An 18,961-nucleotide genomic window follows, 5' to 3' on the forward strand; every position below is an offset into this window, starting at 1 on the left:
AGTGTATAGGTGATAGGGAGAAATGCCCTTATATATTTTGATATAGTCTAATTTAAGGGCCTACAATTATGAGAATGCCTAGGGCCTACAAGGAGCTTAATCTGACCCTGGTTCCTCCTCCATCTCCTTTCTGTACCTTGCAAGTACTAAATCTTCATGCCTACGCTGCCAGCCCAGCCCCCCATGCTTAAGCCTTCCTATCGAACAGCTGCAGTCCTGTGCCTGGTTCATAGAATGCAGTCTCACATCTGGCTGGGAACTCTGCTTCCTGTGCCCAGCGAGTTCTCCGCCCCCCCCTGCTAAATGACCCTAGAAACACAACGTCCACCTTTTCTCAAAAAACAGAGGTGTCCTCTGGCCCCTTTAAGGCTAACACATTTATCTGGGTATAAACTTTCAAGGAGCTGTGCACGGAGACTCTGTCCCTTCCCCCAGCCATGGGAACACACATGCCAGCAGCTGGAGTGAATGGGTGACCAGAAGCTGCTCTAACCCCGCTGTGCTGGTGCTGGTGGCTCCTTCCACTCCCTGCACACATTTGTGCACCCCAATCCCTCCAGAGCTTGTGCCCTCTCTCCCACCCCCTATCTAGCCCCCAAACTCCCTCCCATAGCCTACACTCAGGACTCCCACTCCCTTCACCAGGCCAATGCCAGCACCCAGACTCCATCACAGAGCCTGCACCCTCACCCCATCCTGCAGCCACATTCTCTCCCAGAGCCTGCACCACAGGCCCCCACCTGCACCTGAGCCCCTGCAGAACTCCACCCCGTGCCCTCCCGCACCCAAACTCCCTCTCAGAGCCTGCACCCAGCACCCAAAGTCCCTCCCAGATGTTTAGGCAGGTGTGTGGGGGGAGGGAGTTTATGTGGGAGAGAGGGCTCTGAGCACTACCAACATTTTTGCAAACTTGCTACCCCTGCACATGACTCTGTCCCGCACCATCCCTAGCCTGGAGGAGGGCTAGGACAGTGCCGCCTCCGCCCCAGGCCTTGTCCCTTCCCTGGCTCTTCCCTGCCCATGTTCCACCCTGTGACGGGGCGCCGGTCCCTGCTGCCCCGGAACCTATGGCACCCCGCACTCCTGAGCCTGCGGGGGGCGAAAAGGATGCTGGCACGGCTGCTGCAGCACAACCTGCGGTGTCTGGTGGCCCTGGAAGCTGGGAGCGCGGACGCTCGCGGACGGCACCCCGGCTCACGTGCCCGGGGATAGCCGGGGATAGCCAGGGACGCGGACGGCACCCGGAGGGGATTTCACTCCCCGGGTGACGTCATCAGGCCATGCCCGGCTGAAGAGGGCGGGGCCACAGAAGGCGGGCGTTTTAAAGGACGCCCGGGGAGAGCACAGGGGGGAGGAGATGCTCCGGCCGGGGGAGAGGGGACCGGTGCGGAGGTAGCGGCGAGCGGCGTCCGCAGGTACACAGAGGACCATCGCCGAAGCGAGCAGCCCGGCAAGGAGGAGGAAGTGATCCAGGACTGAGGCGGCAAGCCGCGGCAGCGTCTTGACCAGATCTGGGAGGTTGGTGAGTTACGGGGGAACCCCCACCAACCCGGCAGCGACTGTGCGCTGCTGCCTTTAAGGTCCTGGGATGGGACCTGGAGTGAGGGCGGGCCCAGGTCCCCCTCCTTCCTTGCGGTCGTCCCTTAGCACCCCCAGGAGACCGAGACTCAAGGAGCTCCTAAACGAGCCCCGGACCATGCGTTGTTGTACAGAACCATGGGAATTTGGTAAAAGGACACAGGTGGAGGGGAGGTGTGCAGGCAGGCAACCCCAATGATGACAGGGCTGTAAGCCTGAGGGGTGGCCTGACCCGTGACACACCCCCATTCCATCTCTTTCCCATCGCACAAGGTCCTGACCCCGGCATTTGGGGTTGGGCCTGCCCCCACACTCACCAGTGGCGACGGGGAAGTGGGGCAATGTAGTCCTAGCTCACTCTGCTCCCAGCAGCCAGCCGTACCTCCGCAGACTTTGTCAGAGGGGCTGATGTTGCCCTGCTAACCCCACTTCAGCCACACTGAGATACTTAGGCCTTGCCTACACTGGTACATTTTGTCACCAAATATTGCCTTTTGGCAACAAAACAGTGAATGTATTTATACTACTATGAGACTTGCCAGGAAAAACACCCAGTTTTGGCAATAAAAAACTTCCACCCCTGCAAGATGCTTTTGTCTTTTCCCCTCCCTTTATTGTTGACAAAGAACCAGTGTGGACTCCGTTGTTTGTTTAGTCGTGAGAACTGGCTTCCGTCAGTATCCCACAATCATAGAACACTAGAACTGGAAGGGACCTCGAGAGGTCATTGAGTCCAGTCCCCTGCCCTCACAGCAGGACTAAGCACTGTCTAGAGATCATCCCTGATAGATGTCTATCCAACCTGCTCTTAAATATTTTCAGTGATGGAGACTCTACAACCTCCCTAAGCAATTTATTCTAGTGTTTATCCTGACATTTAGGAAGTTTTTCCTAATGTCCAACCTAAACCTCCCTTGCTACAGTTTAAACCAACTGCTTCTTGTCCTGTCCTCAGAGGCCAAGGAGAACAATTTTTTCCCTTCCTCCTTGTAACACCCTTTTAGATACTTAAAAACTGCTATCATGTCCCCTTTCACTCTTCTCTCTTCTAAACTAAACAAGCCCGATTCTTTGTCTTCCCTCATAGCTCATGTTTTCTTGAACTTTAATAATTTTTGTTGCTCTTCTCTGGACCTTCTCCAATTTCTCCATATCTTTCTTAAAATGCAGTGCCCACAACTGGACACAATACTCCAACTGAGGCCTAACCAGCGCAGAGTAGAGCAGAAGAATGACTTCTCACATCTTTCTCACAACTCTCCTGTTAATGCATCCCAGAATCATGTTTACTTTTTTTGCAACAGTGTCACACTTTTGACTCATGTTTAACTTGTGGTCCACTATGACCCCTAAATCCCTTTCAGCCATTCTCCTTCCTAGATAGTCACTTCTCATTCTGTGCATGTGAAACTAATTGTTTCTTCCTAAGTGGAGTACTTTGCAGTTGTCCTTTTTAAACTTCATCCTGTTTACCTCAAACCATTTCTCTAGCTTGTCCAGATCATTTTGAATTATGACTCTTATTTTCCAAAGCAGTTGCAACCCCTCCCAGCTTGGTATCTACTGCAAACTTAATAAGCGTACTCTCTATGCCATCATCTAAATAGTTGATGGAGATATTGAACAGAACTGGTCCCAAAACAGACCCCTGTGGAGCCCCACTTGTTATGCCCTTTCAGCATGACTGTGAATTGTTAATAACTACTCTCTGAGAATGGTTATACTACCTTATAGTAGCCCCATATAGGTTGTATTTGCCTAGTTTATTGATAAGAAGGTCATATGAGACCGTGTCATATGCCTTACTGAAGTCTAAGTATACCACCTCCACCGCTTCTCCCTTATCCACAAGTCTTGATGTCCTATCAAAGAAAGCTATCAGATTGGTTTGACATGCTTTGTTCTTTACAAATCCATGCTGGCTGCTACTTATCACCTTATTTTCTTCCAGACGTTTGCAGATGGATTCCTTAATTACTTGCTCCATTATTAAATTAAAATTAAACTGCTTGGTCTGTAGTTTCCTGGGTTGTTCTTCTTTCCCTTTTTTATAGATGGGGAGCACTATATTTGCCCTTTTTCAGTCTTCTGGAATCTCTCCCGATTGCCATGATTTTTCAAAGATGATAGCTAAAGGCTCAGATACCTCCTCTATCAGCTCCTTGAGTATTCTAGGATGCATTTCATCAGGCCCTGGTGACTTGCAGACATCTAACTTTTCTAAGTAATTTCTAACTTGGCACTTTCTTAGCTCATGTCACCTCACATCATGTGAAATGGGGGAGATCCAAAGTACAGGCCAGTGACAGAAGAAACGTCTTCCTGGGTAATAAAGAGAACTGGAAAAACAAAAAGGCACCCGGCTTCTACCCAGTTTCCAATACAGGAACTTCTCTGTGTTAGGAAATGGCTAATGACCAGTGTGTCCTGTAATTTGTATGCTGGTGCATCTGCTCAGGAGAGATTCAAATGCTGCCCAGAGCACCTACAGCTAGGTGTTGTTTCTACTGGTGGTGCACATCTGCACATGCCTTGGTGCACATAGTAAAATGTCTTCTGCACATGGATGGAAAAGATTAGAAAGAACTTTCTGGCTTCTACCCAGTTTCCAATGCAGGAACTTCTCTGTGTTAGGAAATGGCTAATGACCAGTGTGTCCTGTAATTTGTATGCTGGTGCATCTGCTCAGGAGAGATTCAAATGCTGCCCAGAGCACCTACAGCTAGGTGTTGTTTCTACTGGTGGTGCACATCTGCACATGCCTTGGTGCACATAGTAAAATGTCTTCTGCACATGGATGGAAAAGATTAGAAAGAACTTTGGAAATAACTTCACTACTGGGCTGCTCTGCGCCTCCAGTGGGGGTGGGCAAAGGGGACAGCTGCCCTGGGGCCCAGCGATTCAGAGGGTTCTGGGGCTCCCAGCTGCCACTCTAGCCAGACCTCCAGGCCTTTTAAATTGCGACGGGAGCTCTGTGTGGCTCTAAGGGCTGGGGAAGGGGGGTGCCCCTTCTGCCCAAGGACCTGCCCCTTCTGGGAGCATGGAGCGGCTCCCACCCCACCTTGCCCAGCGGGCAGTGAACAAAGCATGGCTAACCCCAGCCAGGAGATGAGACGCTCACCTCCCCCTGGCCTGCCCCCTGACATCTGCTCAGATGAAAAAAAGCAGTGAGGAGCTCCCTAGGAGGATGTGGCCTCAGCTCCTTCCTTTCCCAAGGCCTCGGCACTTACCACTCTCCTGGGCCCTGCCTTGCCTGGAGGCTCGCAGGATAAAACAGCATCGCGGTGCTAGCAGAGGATGGCTTCCAGTCTGTCACCCTCTGGGCCCCCAGCATGCTCCTGCTGCACCCCATTCATACCAAAACTGCAGTGTCATGTCAGCTGCCTGGCTCCGTCTCAGCGTAGGTGTCCGGCATGTGTTCAGTTGCTCATTGAAAGGACGGTGGACCGGGGCACCTGGGGACAGTACTGAGGTTCTGTACCTCGGCTGCACCGCCCTTGCTGCTGGAGGCCCCAAAAGCCACCTTTATCTGCCTCTGGGCTGGCTCACTATGTCGGCTGCATCCCCACCAGGCAGAGCCTGTGGGTCAGATCCAGCCTTGGCTTGCCTGACTCCAGTCCGCAAAGCTCAGGGCTCCCCTCCGCCCCTCCCTCCCCCACAGTGGGGAGTCAGCGCTGGCTCAGAGCATGGATCCAAAAAAGCTAGGGGTGCATCTGGCTCCTGGGCTACAGGTTCCCCACCCCTGCTTTAGGGCTTTGCTGCTAGCCAGCGGAGCTCCAGGAGGTGCAACTGAAATTTGAACTCAGATGGCAGGATTTAAAGTCCTGAATGCTGACTGCTTCCCCATAGAACCGGCTGGCATTGTTTTCTCTGGGCACCTGTCACCCTCAGCTGGCAGGCTGGTCCTCTGCCCTTATTGCTTCTGTGCAGCTGCTGCATCTTCTGGGGCTCCCTCTCCCTTCCCTTGGCTTTCTGAACACCTGGCCCCACAGCATTTCCTGCCAGCTGGTGACTGCGCTTTCCGATCCATTCCGGTGGGAGTGAGCCTTGCCTCTTGTCATAATCATGAAGGATGGCTAGCAGCCTGGGGACTAAGGGGTTAACTATGTCCCCTATACTTAGCCAGATAGTGGTCAGCCAATAGAAATGCAGATAGGGATTTCAAACTGAGACACAGGCATTTTTGAGTTTTCCCTCCTTTGTCTCTGAGCAAGTTTGCTCTCTAGAAACTGAGGGAGACAGAAGACATGTCTCTCTCCAAGAAAAAGACTCTTCATAATGTGTAAATAGGATAAAGTCTAGATAAATCCATCAGGTTTTATTGTTTTCTGGTTTGGGAATTTGGATCTAATTCTGTGCTGTTAGAAGTGATTTTTCTTCTCTTTTGCAACTAAGTTTTGGCCCATGGAGGAATCCTCCATGAGTATATTAATTGGTGGCTCTTACCATCTAGCCATTCCAACTATGCTTGTAACTGGGGTATTGTTTTAATAATAAAAGTTCTTTCTTTTTTTTAATTAACCTGGTATTGGTTCATTTCTGTGTCCTGGAAAAGGAAGCCTAGTCCGAACTACCTAGTCCGGCACGGAGTCTGCACTAGCGGACATTTAAAAATGGCGGCACCTGGCTTTATGCAAATGAAGCCTGGGAAATTCAAATCCCGGGCTTCATTTGCAACTCTGGTTGCCTACATCACCACCCTAGTTCGAACTAGGGTAGTGTAGACATACCCTAAGCTCCTTGAGTGGGAATGCTGAGCAGGCCTGCCAGAGGGTCTGGCCCTGCTTTCCTATGATCTTCTGAGGCTGGTCAGATGTTTTTGTGAACAGCGGGGATTTGAGTGTAATCCTTTGTCACCATCAGCGTATAAGTCAAGAGCCTGATGCTTTGCATTCCTAATGTTGTGTCTCCATCATGTGGTCTGTTCGTGTAAGTATTTCTAATTTCAAAAAAAATTTTCCTCATAGAAGCAATATTTTCCTCATAGCCCTGGTCTATACTAGGGCTTTATTTTGAATTAACCCCTCTTGGTAGTGTGGAAGCAATAGTGTCCACACTACCAAACCTGTTATTTTGAAATAATGGGCCACTTATTTTGGAATCTGCACTCCTGATTTTCTCGGGGAATAACGCTAATTTTGAAATGGTTATTTTGAAATAGCATTAGTATGGACAATCCGGTGCCTCTATTTTGAAATAACTACTCCCCAGAGTAATTTGAATGAATTACTCCCCAGTGCTTCCTGGGGCTGTAAGTCGAGGTAGCGCATCCTCATTAATGGAGCCTGTCTCAGACTAATTTTGAGGTTTCCCTGTAGCGGGGGGACACTATTTCAATTTTGTAAAATTGGCAGTTATTCATTGGAATTTAGTTATTTTGATTTCCTAGTGTAGACATGCCCATAGAGACACAAGTTCAGATTACTCTACAAAGGGCAGGTAATTCAGAGGCAGGTAAGGAAGGAGAAGGGAAAGCTTTCAGCATTACTAAATTAATGTGTTGTTCCTCACACACACACACAGAGAAAATAAACTTAATTATTTGAAAGTCTCACGGGGTAGCCGAGTTAGTCTGTAACTTTAAAAACAGCAAGTAGCCCTGTGGCACCTTAGAGACTAACAAAAAAAGATATAATATCATCAGCTTTCGTGGACAAACACCATTGCTTCAGATAAGCTTGAGTGGAGAAAATAAAAGAGGATTCTCAGAATCTAAAAGCAAAAGAAGGGAGATGGGAAAAAAAGTACTTGTCAGTTGCAGTGCTTGTGCTAATTGAGTGGGCTGGAAGTGTCCCATATTTAGTTTATGTCAATGAGCTGTTGAATGTATGGAAGCCTGGTTTTAGAATGGGCCATCCAGTTCATATCTTTGTTCAAGCCAAGGGAAACAGTAACAAATTTGCATATGAAGGTCAATTCCGCACTTTCTCTCTGTAGTTGGCTTGTGAAATTCCTTTGTGGAAGAATGGCTACGTTTAAATCCATTAATGAGTGCCCAAGGAGGTTAAAATGTTCCCCTACACAGGTTTCTCTGTGTTATCATTCCTGATGTGTGATTTGTGTCCATTTATTCTTTGTCATAGAGGTTGTCCAATTTGGCCAATAAACATAGCAGAGGTGCATTGCTGGCACTTGCTGGCAGATATCACATTAGAGATGTTGATTATTTGAGCTACCAACACAGCATGAAAAAAAACTTTATGTTGAATACATCAGGTGCATTTCAACAACATTGAAAATATATTTCTTTGAAAACCTCTTTGCATTGATTCACCCGCTAAATATAGTGAATGTACTACATAATATTTATAGCAGTTAAAAAAGATGTGCTGATAAATTAATGTGCTGTTCCTCTTACATATTCACAAAACACAGAAAAAACGGTATTATGTGAGTTACTAAACATTTCCCTCTCCCACAGCATTTTAGTTCAAATTTGTTGTTTTCATTTGCTTATTTTTTTGGAGCTCAAAATGGGGACAGAGTGCATTGGAGTCAGTGGAATGACCCACTCATTATTTGTCATGAAGAAAAAACTTTAACACAGGATTAACTATTGTGACAAAGTGGAGATTTTATTCACCTTGTAGTATTACATGTGAGTCCTACTGTCTTATGGTAACCCCAGGTGTGTGCCTCAGTTTCCCTAGAGCAGTGGTTCCCAAACTTTTCGGCATCACGCCTCCTTTTTGATTTTTGAAAAACACTCATGGTTCCCCACCCCCAGCAAAACTTGTTAAGCAAAAAAAGGAACTGACTAGGGCAGCAAAACTTGATATGGGGGGGATGGGTTGCCTCGTGCCCCCCCCCCCTGTGGAATTTCTTCACACACACCCAGGGGACATGCGCCCCAGTTTGGAAACCCATGCCCTAGACACTCCACCAATACCTAGATGGTGATGGGAGTTTTGGGTGTGACTCTCACTAAGGGAGGCTATCTTAGCCCCAGCACATACAATGGACATCGGCCATTTTGTAACCTGAGTAGGGAAGAGGTGTGAACAGGTGACACCTACATGCTGGCTAGGAGTCACATCTGACTGGGGATGGGCATGGTTACTCCCCGCCCCTTGGTAATAGCCATGTTAACACCCTTCCAGAACACTGAGTTCAGTAAAACAAACTTGAAAAATAGAAAATACAGAAGGAATGTGCATGCCCTGGGAAACTTAACTGTGCCCACTAGACACGATTCCCAGATAACATATGATTATGAGGGACAAATTTTAGCTACTTCTCAAGAGTTTTTTTTCTTTTGTAATTAATCGATCCTATCCCTATAAATAATGGCTGATTTTAGGCACAGTAATGTAATGTTTCTATCATACTGGTGTCTGCTCGTGGAATTTGCTATTTACTGTTTTTACCCCAGCATGTTTAAAGGGGAAACCGCTGTACAAAAGCTCCTTTGTTTTAGTAATACTAACAGCCCTCTTCCCCACCCACTTCAAGGAGATGGCATTTTCCTTACTCACAGGGAACTTAAAATGCCATGCCCACGATGACATATTGCGCAGGAAAAAAATCAAAGCCAGGGAAAAAACCCAATATGAAGAACCACCAATCCCTTGCTATTTCTATGCAAAAGATCAATGAGATGGGAAGGTGCCACTAGAGAAATCAGACTGTGCCCAGCTACCCAGGGGAACCCATGTCTCTCTCTCCCCCACTGCTCACAGGCACTGCTATTGGCTGTGATTATGGCCAGTAGGAGTGGTGATGGAAAAGCCTCCAGACAGCACTTTGCATCGCTGCTGTTTTTCCAAGCAGGGGAAGGGAAAAAGGAGCCGTAGTGCACAGCCACTGAATCCCCCCAAAAGGCAGAGCCCATGGGTCGGATCCAGCCCTGGCTTGCCTGACTCTGGCCTGTGAGGCACATGGCTTCCCCCCCACCCTACAGTGGGGAACCAACACTGGCTCAGGGGCTGAATCCAGGCAATCTGGGGGCTAGATCTGGCCCCCAGACTGTAGGTTCCCCACTCCTGCTTTAGGGCTTTGCCACAAGCCAGCACAGCACCATGAGGTGCCACTGAATTTCAGACACAGATGGCAGGATTTAAAGTCCCGAGTGCTGACTGGTACAGAAGCTGATTTAAGGGATAGGTGACAAACCACAGTTAATAGTTCTGCAATTTCCCATTCGAGTTCTTTCAGAACTCTTGGGTGAAAGCCACCTGGTCCTGGTGACTTGTTACCATTAAGTTTATCAATTTGTTCTAAGATCTCCGCTACCGACACCTCCATCAGGGACAATTCCTCAGATTTGTCACCTAAAAAGAATGGCGCAGGTTTGGGAATCACATCCTCAAGCCGTGAAGACCGAAGCAAAGAATTAATTTAGTTTCTCCGCAATAATGTTATCATCTTTGAGTGTGCCTTTAGCATCTCAATCATCCAGGGGCCCCACTGATTGCTTAGCAGGCTTTCTGCTTCTGCTTAAAAACATTTTGCTATTACTTTTTGAGTTTTTGGCTAGCTTCTCTTCAAATTCCTTTTTGGCTTTTCTTGTTATATTTTTACACGTAATTTGACAGAGTTTATGCACCTTTCTATTTTCCTCACTAGGATTTTAACATCCACTTTTTAAACAATGCCTTTTTATCTCTGTTTCTTTTACTTGATAGTTAAGCCTCAGTGGCACTTTTTTGGTTCTCTTACTGTGTTTTTTAATTTGGGGTTTACAATTAAGTAGGGCCTCCATTATCGTGTCTTTGAAAAGTTTCCATGCAGCTTGCAGGGATTTTACTTTTGTCAACGGAACCTTTTAATTTCTGTTTAACTAACCTCCTCATTTTTGTGCAGTTCTCCTTTCTGAAATTAAGTGTCACAGTGTTGGTCTGCTGAGGGATTTTTTCCCACCACAGGGATGTTAACTTTTATTACATTCTGATCCCTATTTCCAAGTGGTCCAATTATATTTATTTCTTGGACCAGATCCTGCATTCCAGTTAGGACTAAATCAAGAATTGGCTCTCCTGATGTGGGTTCCAGAACCAGCTTCTCCAAGAAGCAGTCATTTAAGGCATCAAGAAATTTTATCTTTGCATCCTGTCCTGAGGTGATATGTACCCAGCCAATATGGGGATAGTTGAAATCGCCCCCACTATTATTGAGTTTTTTTTTGATAGCCTCTCTAATCTCCCTTAGCATTTCATAGTCACTATCACTGTCTTGGTCAGGTGGTTGATATATTTCTATATTCTTATTATTGGAGCATGGAATTACAATCCATGGAGATTCTATGGAACGTTTTGGTTCATTTAAGATTTTTACTTCATTTGATTCTACATTTTCTCTAATGTATAGTGCCACTCCCCCACCAGCACAACCTGTCCTGTCCTTCCGATAAATTTTGTACCCTGCTATGACTGTGTCCCATTGATTGTCCTCATTCCACCAAGTTTCTGTGATGCCCTTTATATCAATATTCTCCTTTAATATGAGGCACTCTAGTTCACCCATCTTATTATTTAGACTTCTAGCATTTGTGTATAAGCACTTTAAAAATGTGTCCCTATTTATGTCTGCCATTTCCTGATGCATTAGACTTTTTTCATTTGATTGTTTCTCATCTGATCTTACCCATTATCTTCCATCCTCGTCTCCTGACTAGAACATAGAGAATCTCTATTAATAGACCCTAATAGATGTCTCTGTCCAATCCATGTGCTCCTCCACATCTGTCGGTTTTCCCTCAGTCCTTAGTGTTAAAACTGTTCTATGACCTTTTTAATGTTAAGTGCCAGCAGTCTGGTTCCATTTTGGTTTAGGTGGAGCCCATCCTTCCTGTATTGGCTCCCCCATCCCAAAAGTTTCCCCAGTTCCTAATAAATCTAAACCCCTTCCTCTTATACCATCATCTTATCCACGCATTGAGACTCTGAAGTTCTGCCTGCCTAGCTGGCCCTGTACATAGCATTCTCTGAAATGCTTCCAGTTCTATCATAGAGGTCCTAGATTTAATTTCTTTCCTAACAGCCTCCAGAGCCTCTTTCCTACCCTTCTTTCTGTCATTGCTATCTACATGTACCACGACCACCGGCTCCTCCCCAGCACTACATACAAGTCTATCTAGATATCCTGAGAGAGCCACAACCTTTGCACCAGGCAGGCAAGTCACTATACGGTTCTCCTACTCATCGCAAACCAGCTATCTAGGTTTCTAATGATTGAATCCTAATACCTGCCTTTTCCTATTGACTGGAGTTCCCTCCCCTGAAGAGGTATCCTCAGTGCAAGAGGATACCATAACATCCTCTGGAAGGAGGGTCCCAACTATGGGATGGTTTCCCTCTGCTCCTGTTAAATGTTCGCCTTCCTTGAGCCTTTCACTCTCCTTAACAGTACAGAGGCTGTCTGACTGGAGGTGGGACAGTTCTACATTGTCCTGCAAAGACTCATCTATGTACCTCTCTGCCTCCCTTAGCTCCTCCAATTCAGCCACCCTGACCTCCAAAGCCTGTAGGTGGTCTCTGAGGGCCAGGAACTCCTTGCAACAAATGCACACATACGCCACCTGTCCATAGGGTAGGCAATCATACATGCTACATTGGGTGCAATAAACAAGATAGCCCCCACTCTGCTGCTGGGCTTCTGCCTGCATTCTCGCATACAGATAATGAGATTATTAATAGGTTTTTTATTTAAATTGGGTAGTTTTGGTTATAGTTTAGTTTAAAAGAAGTATTAAAGAATGCCAAGTGTATCTAGCCCCCTTCCAAACTCCCTCACGAAACTCTCTGTTTGCTGCCCCTGGTCACTTACTAGTGGGTTTTATATAAGCCCCGGCCTTCCTGATAGCCCCGCCCCCTTGTTAAGGCTTGACCAATGAACAGAGAGTTCTAGAATTCAAATCCTCATCAAGAAGCTCACAGCTTCCAACTGCTGGCCTCAGCACATGGCCCTTCAAACAAACAACTCAGCACATGGCTCTCCAAACAAACAGACAGAAGCTGAGGACATACTGGCTGTGTCTACATTGGCAAGATTTAGTGCAAAAGCGTCTGCTTTTGCACAAAATCTTGCCACCTGTCTATACTGGCCATGAGTATTTGCGCAATAACACTGACGTTCTACTGTATGAAATCAGTGCTTCTTGTGCAAATACTCTGACGCTCCCGCTCAGGAATAAGCCCTCTTGTGCAACTGTTCTTGCGCAAGAGGCCAGTGTAGACAGGTAATATCAATTTCTTGCGCAAGAAAGCCTGATGGCTAAAATGGACATTGGAGCTTTCTTGCGCAAGAGAGCATCTACACTGGTATGGATGCTTTTGTGCAAAAGCAAATCTTTTGCGCAAAGGCACATGCCAGTATAGACGCTCTCTTACTCAAATACTTCAACGCAAAAACACTTGCGTTTAGAGTATTTGTGCTAAATCTTGCCAGTCTAGATATAACCACTATCTTTTAGGCAGTTATCAAGTAACCACCACACTGGATGTGGTGTTTGTTCTTCTGCACAGCAAAGCCCATGGAAACTGAGGAGTGCATTTGTGGTACAACTTTGATGAAAGCATAAGCTAGACACTTACAGGATTGCAACTGATTTCAGCTGAGGGCAGGTTTGCTAGGTTTTTATGCAATGGCCCAAGAAGATATTGAGGGTTTGTATCCATTTCGAGCCTCCCATACAAGAGTGCTCCTGAACACAATGGAAAGAGATAGTAAAATGTTTTCATTAAAGTGCCAGTTTTGTAAGGTGGCACATGGATTCAAACTAAGGACCACTTGACTTAAAGTCAAACACTCTATCATTGAACTGTAGCCACACAGTGATACCAGCCTCGAGTTGTCATTCTTAAGGACTAACTGTGCTTCAGCAAACTCCTTTTCCCTTTGCAGAACAGAGTGGGAGTGGTTTTAAAAATGGGATTGGATTAAAATTTGTATTATATGCTGCTGCACACCACGGCTACGAATACACTGGCATGATTTTCCGAAAATGCTTTTAACGGAAAAGTTTTCCGTTAAAAGCATTTTCAGAAAAGCACGTCTAGATTGGCAGGATGCTTTTCTGCAAAAGCACTTTTTGCGGAAAAGCGTCTGTGGCCAATCTAGACGCGGTTTTCCGCAAAAAAGCCCCGATTGCCATTTTTGCGATCGGGGCTTTTTTGCGGAAAACAGTACTATGCTGTCTACACTGGCCCTTTTGCGCAAAAGTCTTTTGGAAAAAGACTTTTGCCCGAACGGGAGCAGCATAGTATTTCCAGAAATGCACTGATGATTTTCCGGAAATTCAAGTGGCCAGTGTAGACAGCTGGCAAGTTTTTCCGCAAAATCAGATGATTTTGCGGAAAAACTTGCCAGTCTAGACACAGCCCACAGTTTGCACACCCATCAACATAGCTTCTCCCACGCACATAACTGCCATGTCCTGGGGAGGTAGATTAACTGCATGACAGGGACAGCTCTCTCGCATTAGCTTAGAGCATCTTCATTAATTATAAATAAGCAGGAGGTAGATCATTGAAAGGTCAGCAGTAACACAGATCTTGATAGCTTTCCTCACCATATAATTTTTGAAAGGTTTGCATGCTCCATTTAGGGTTTACATCCCACCCCTTGTCCCTGTTACCAGTCATGCGTGTGTTTGAAGCCATCGACCATTTTGAAAAAAAAATTATTGATTTTTCAATAATCAACCTAACCAACAATCTTTCTTTTTCTTCCATTGCCAGCCTCTCTCAACCCACTCTCTTAAGCCCCCTTTAAAATAATCTTTTATTTAATTAAACTTGCCTTTTACTTTTTTTTAACTGTACTTCACACTTTTTATTCTTTAAGTCTAGCAAATACATCCTATTACCAGGTGCTTAGTAATCTTTACAACAAACTCCTCTTTCTTATTGCTTTCTGTAATTTCAGTTCTTTCTTCCCCTCTTTCCTCTAAACTTAACCAAACAAGCTTTTGCTTTTAAAAATCCTTTCCTTTGAGGCTACTCTTTCTACCCTTTTTCATTTTTCTCTTAAAAAAGGAACAAAATATGTCGAAACACAAGCAAGCGACAGTCCCTGGCCAAACAAAAAAAATCAATAATTTCTGTCAAAATGCTGATGAGGTCAAAATGGTACATGACTGGAAAATGGGACAGGGGAGGATGTAAACCCTTAATGGAGCATGGAAACCTCTCAAAATTGTCTGGTGATGAAAGGAATACACTACTGACAGCAGCCCATTTATCAAATATTGGTAACTGGACAGTGAATAAGATGGTTTTAAATAACATGTACCTCAGTTAAGGTATGTCTACACTGCAGAGTTTTTTCGGAAAAATGACCGTGTTTTCAAATAAACTTCACTTACGTCCATAATGCACTTGTGTTTTTTCAAGAAAAAGTTGAAAGACGGAGGGATTTTTCCGACAGCGGTAAACCTCTTTCTATGAGGAAGAATGCCTTTTCCAAAAGAGCTCTTTCAGGAAAAGGCGTGTGTGGACAGGGAAGAGGGCTTTCTTTTGAATGAAGCCGCCTCCAGGAAATAACACAGGTGCCCTGGTGGCCACTCCATCCAAAGTAATCAGCACTCTATAGTTCCTGTCTCCTGGTACCTCTTAAAGCTGCAGGCACCTGGACAAGTCTTGTGGCAGGAAGCTGGAGCAGCATCTGACCGTGTGGCTCTCCCTGCTACCCACACTGTGAGCAATGGCCGAGCCACAAGCCCCCTCGAGACCCTCCTGGCCCTCACAGGGAGCATGACTAGGGCTCCCAGGACCCACCAAGGGGTACCAAGTGGTGGCCACCCTCCTGGTCTGGAGCAGAGATCCTGCCCCTCCTCAAGTTGTGGGGGGAAGAGGAGACCCTACAGAATCTCTGCCGCAATGCAGACATATATGGGTGCATGGCTGAGGCCCTGGCGGAGCGGGGACACCCATCCCAGACCTTAGAACAGGTCCAGAGTAAGGTGAAAGAGCTCCACCAGGGCCATGTGAGGGCTAGAGAGTGCAGCTCATGGTCTGGGGTAGGAGCCCACTCCTGCCCGTACTATCAGGAGCTGCACCAGATCCTGGGGGGTGAGGAAGCCCTTTCCCCATCCGCAGTGGTCAACTCTGGACTTGAGACACACGTTGTTGCCCAGCCAGAGGTCACGGAGGAGGACCGGGGCAGGAGGAGGAGAACGACACGGTGACAACAGTGACGCTGTCCTTGGAGCTGGTACCCATAAGCATGGATGTGCTGCAGGCATGGTCTGATGCTGGGGGAGGGATCTTCAGGTGAATGCTCTGAGTTTGTGTCACACGCAGGGCGGGGGAGGTGTGTGCAGGGTGCTCTCGTCGCTTGGCCTGCTCAGGCTGGACATTGTTCTGCAATCTCTGCACGTTGAACTATGTGCATCATCGTGCACCACATGGCCTCAGGAGGCAGCCCCTGAGCACGCCCGGGATCCTGCTCACAGGCTAAGGGGAGGCCACACACGTGTGGCCTGTGGGAGGGAGGTCCTGCCCTCCCACCACAGCTGGTAGCAGGCTAGCCACAAGGGAGCACGCACAGCCCCATACGCACTGAGGAGTGCTGCACACAGCACACGGGCATGCCTACTCGCACAAAGCACCAGCCACTCCCGTGGACAGTGCTGCCAGGTGCAGGTGTGCGTGCAGACCCCAGGGAGGGCCAGGCTGCTCCAGGCATCTCTGCCGCCCATGGGATCCCACTGTGGCTGGGCACTTACCTTGCCTGCTTGTCCGTGGGGTGGGGGGAGAAGTAGGCAGCATGGTTCTCTGGGCACCTCGGGGCTCCTGTGAGGCAGGGTCTGCTGTGCAGGCCACACATGGCCCTCCTGGGACATCCCGAGGACTGTTTCTCGCTGCTCACAGAGGAGGACACGGCCTCAGGGACAGCGTGTGCTCGGATAACTGACCGCCTCTCCCTCTTTTTATTGTCCACAGTGGGACCAGCCGTTACTGAGGGGTGAGCCATGCCACCCAAGCCAGCCGCCCAACCCCAGAGGACCCGAAAGTGCTCCAGGAAGACCTTATGAGGCAGCTTGTGGGCATCCTGCATGACATGCAGCAGACCCTGGTGCAGAAGGTCTGGGAGGATGCAGAGTGATGGACCCACATGTCGGACCAGATTGTGCAGCAGGGCGACAACATGTGTGCCATCATGTGTGAAATGATAGCACACCTGGCTGCTGTCCCTCCTCCTGCCTACCACCCTCCTGCTCCCCCTGATATGCCCATCCCTCCTCCCCATGCCCCCCAAGTGATGTCCATGCCCCCTTCCCAAATTATGCTCATTCCTTCTCTTTTGCCCCCCCTGCCATCCCTGCCCCCACTCCAGCCCCCCTCCTGCCCACTCCCCTGTGATCCCAGGACCCACCCAACCCCAAGTTCGCCGAGGTCCCTGCACCCAGGGTGTTACATCCAGCCACCTTCCATGCCATTCCCAGCCCTGAGCCTCCCTCCCCCTCCGGGTTCTGAGCCCCCCAGCTTTTTTTTTATTGGAAGATAAATACCAAGTTTATTCTGCTGAAATCAAAACAGGTGTGTTTATTCAGAGTTCAGTGAAGGGGCAAAGAGAGGGGTTGTGGTTGGAAAGGGATAGTGGAGCAAGGCACAGGCCCCTAGAGGGGAGGCCCTGGGGAGAGTTAACCAGGTCCCTGTGAGAAACTCTCCCTCAGGGCCTCCCGAATGCTCATCCCCAACTGATGGGCCTGGCAGATGGCAGCTGTCCGCAGCTGCTCGAAGGGTCTCCCTTCCCAGCTGGCATCTGCCTCCCACCCAGGTAGGAAGGCCCCCCCTTCCTCACCACAATGTGTCCTCCACAACATGCCAAGATGACTTTGGGGATGTTGTGCACCCCCACATCGAGGCAGGTCAGGAGGCACCTGAACCATGCTTTGAGGCGGTTAAAGGCACACTCCACCTGCATCCTCGCCTGGCTGAGGTGGGAATTAAATTGGTCCCTGCTGGGGTCCAGGTGGCCAGTGTATGGCATCATAAGCCACGGCATTAGGGGGCAGGCCGCATCCCCCATGATGCACAGTGGCATCCGCACGTCCCCAACTGCAAAGTCACGCTGGGGGAAGAATGTGCCCGCCTTCAGCTTCCTGAAGTGGCTGGAGTTGCGAAATACACAGGCATCATGTGCCCTCTCCGACCACCCAACAAAAATGTCCACGAACTGTCCACAGTGGTTGACCAGGGCCTGCAGCACCCTGGAGAAATAGCCTTTCCTGTTATACTGGGCCGCTCAATGACTCGGTGTGCAGATTGGAATATGGGTTCCATCAATCGCTCCCCCGCAATTCAGGAACCTCAGGGCAGCAAATCCTGCGATGATCGGGTCCACGTCTCCCAGGTGGTTGACCTTGTGCAGCAGGATGGAGTTAATGTCCCTCATCACTTGCAGAAGGAGACAAACAGACACACAAAACAGAGAATGAGAGGGAGTGCCTGAGCCCTTGGGAGGTGCCCGTCCCCCTCCCCCCCAAACACCTCAGGAGCCACCCCCATGAGGCTGCCCCCCTTGCAGCAGGGCTGTGTGAGGGCGGGATGACGCAACCCCCCCCAGGGATGGGGCTTCTGCCCCACCCCACCCCCACATCCCCCCCCTTTGCCTAGGGTCTCCCTTTCCAGGACTCCCCTCTGCAGGGATTGCAGCCTGAGAGTGCCTTACCTCCATGAGGAGGGCCCCAATTGTGGGTTTCCCCATGCTGAAGTGGTTGCCCACCAGCCGGTAACTGGCTGGGGTGGCAAGCTCCCAGAGAGCGATTTCAACCCGTTTCTCCTGGAGGATGGTGGGCCATGGGTAGGTATCACATCATCAGAGGGCAGGGGCAAGCAAGGCACACAGCTCCAAAAAGGTGGCCTTCCGCATGCGGAAGTTTTGGAGCCACTGGTGGTCGTCCCACCTGCAATGAGGAGTAACGGTAGTTTGAATTAGGAGCTTTAATTCGAACTACCTAGTCCGAGCTGCAGTTAGTTCGAACTACTGGGCATTTAAAAATGGCGGCGACCGGGAACATGTAAATAAAGGCTGGGATATTTAAATCCCGGGCTTCATTTGCAAGTTCAAATGCCTACGTTAGCCACCCTAGTTCGACCTAGGCTAAATCTGGCTTCCAAGGACCTCTTGCTGTCCTTCCATATATTAATGGCATCTGCATGTACCATGACCACCCGCTCCTCCCCAGTAATACATATATCTAGGTAGATGTCTCGAGAGATCCGCCACCTTCGCACCAGGCTGGCACATCACCATATGGTTTTCCGAGTCAACACAAACCCAGCTGTCTATGTTTTTAATGATTGATTCCCCAATTACTAACTCCTGTCTTTTCCTAGTAACTGGAATTTCTTCACCCAGCGAGGTGTCCTCAGTGCGAGAGGATACCATAACATCATCTGCTCACTGAATGTTCTCCTTCCCTGAGACTTTCACACTC

At 48.4% G+C, this 18,961-nt stretch overlaps 1 long non-coding RNA gene across 3 annotated transcripts; it reads left to right on the forward strand.

The window, feature by feature from the left end:
- Nucleotides 1-1,352: 1,352 nt before the first annotated feature.
- On the forward strand, nt 1,353-17,107 carry LOC142819503 (uncharacterized). Of its 3 annotated transcripts, none has more exons than XR_012897432.1 (3): nt 1,353-1,518; nt 15,615-15,788; nt 16,461-17,107. It is a non-coding gene; the product is annotated as an uncharacterized LOC142819503 (long non-coding RNA). The 3 variants fall into 3 exon arrangements; XR_012897430.1 differs by having other exon boundaries at nt 1,353-1,522; nt 16,461-17,106; XR_012897431.1 differs by having other exon boundaries at nt 1,353-1,522; nt 15,653-15,788; nt 16,461-17,105.
- Nucleotides 17,108-18,961: the final 1,854 nt, after the last annotated feature.

The sequence above is a fragment of the Pelodiscus sinensis genome, chromosome 24 (genome assembly GCF_049634645.1).
Source record: "Pelodiscus sinensis isolate JC-2024 chromosome 24, ASM4963464v1, whole genome shotgun sequence".
Lineage (NCBI taxonomy): Eukaryota > Metazoa > Chordata > Testudines > Trionychidae > Pelodiscus > Pelodiscus sinensis.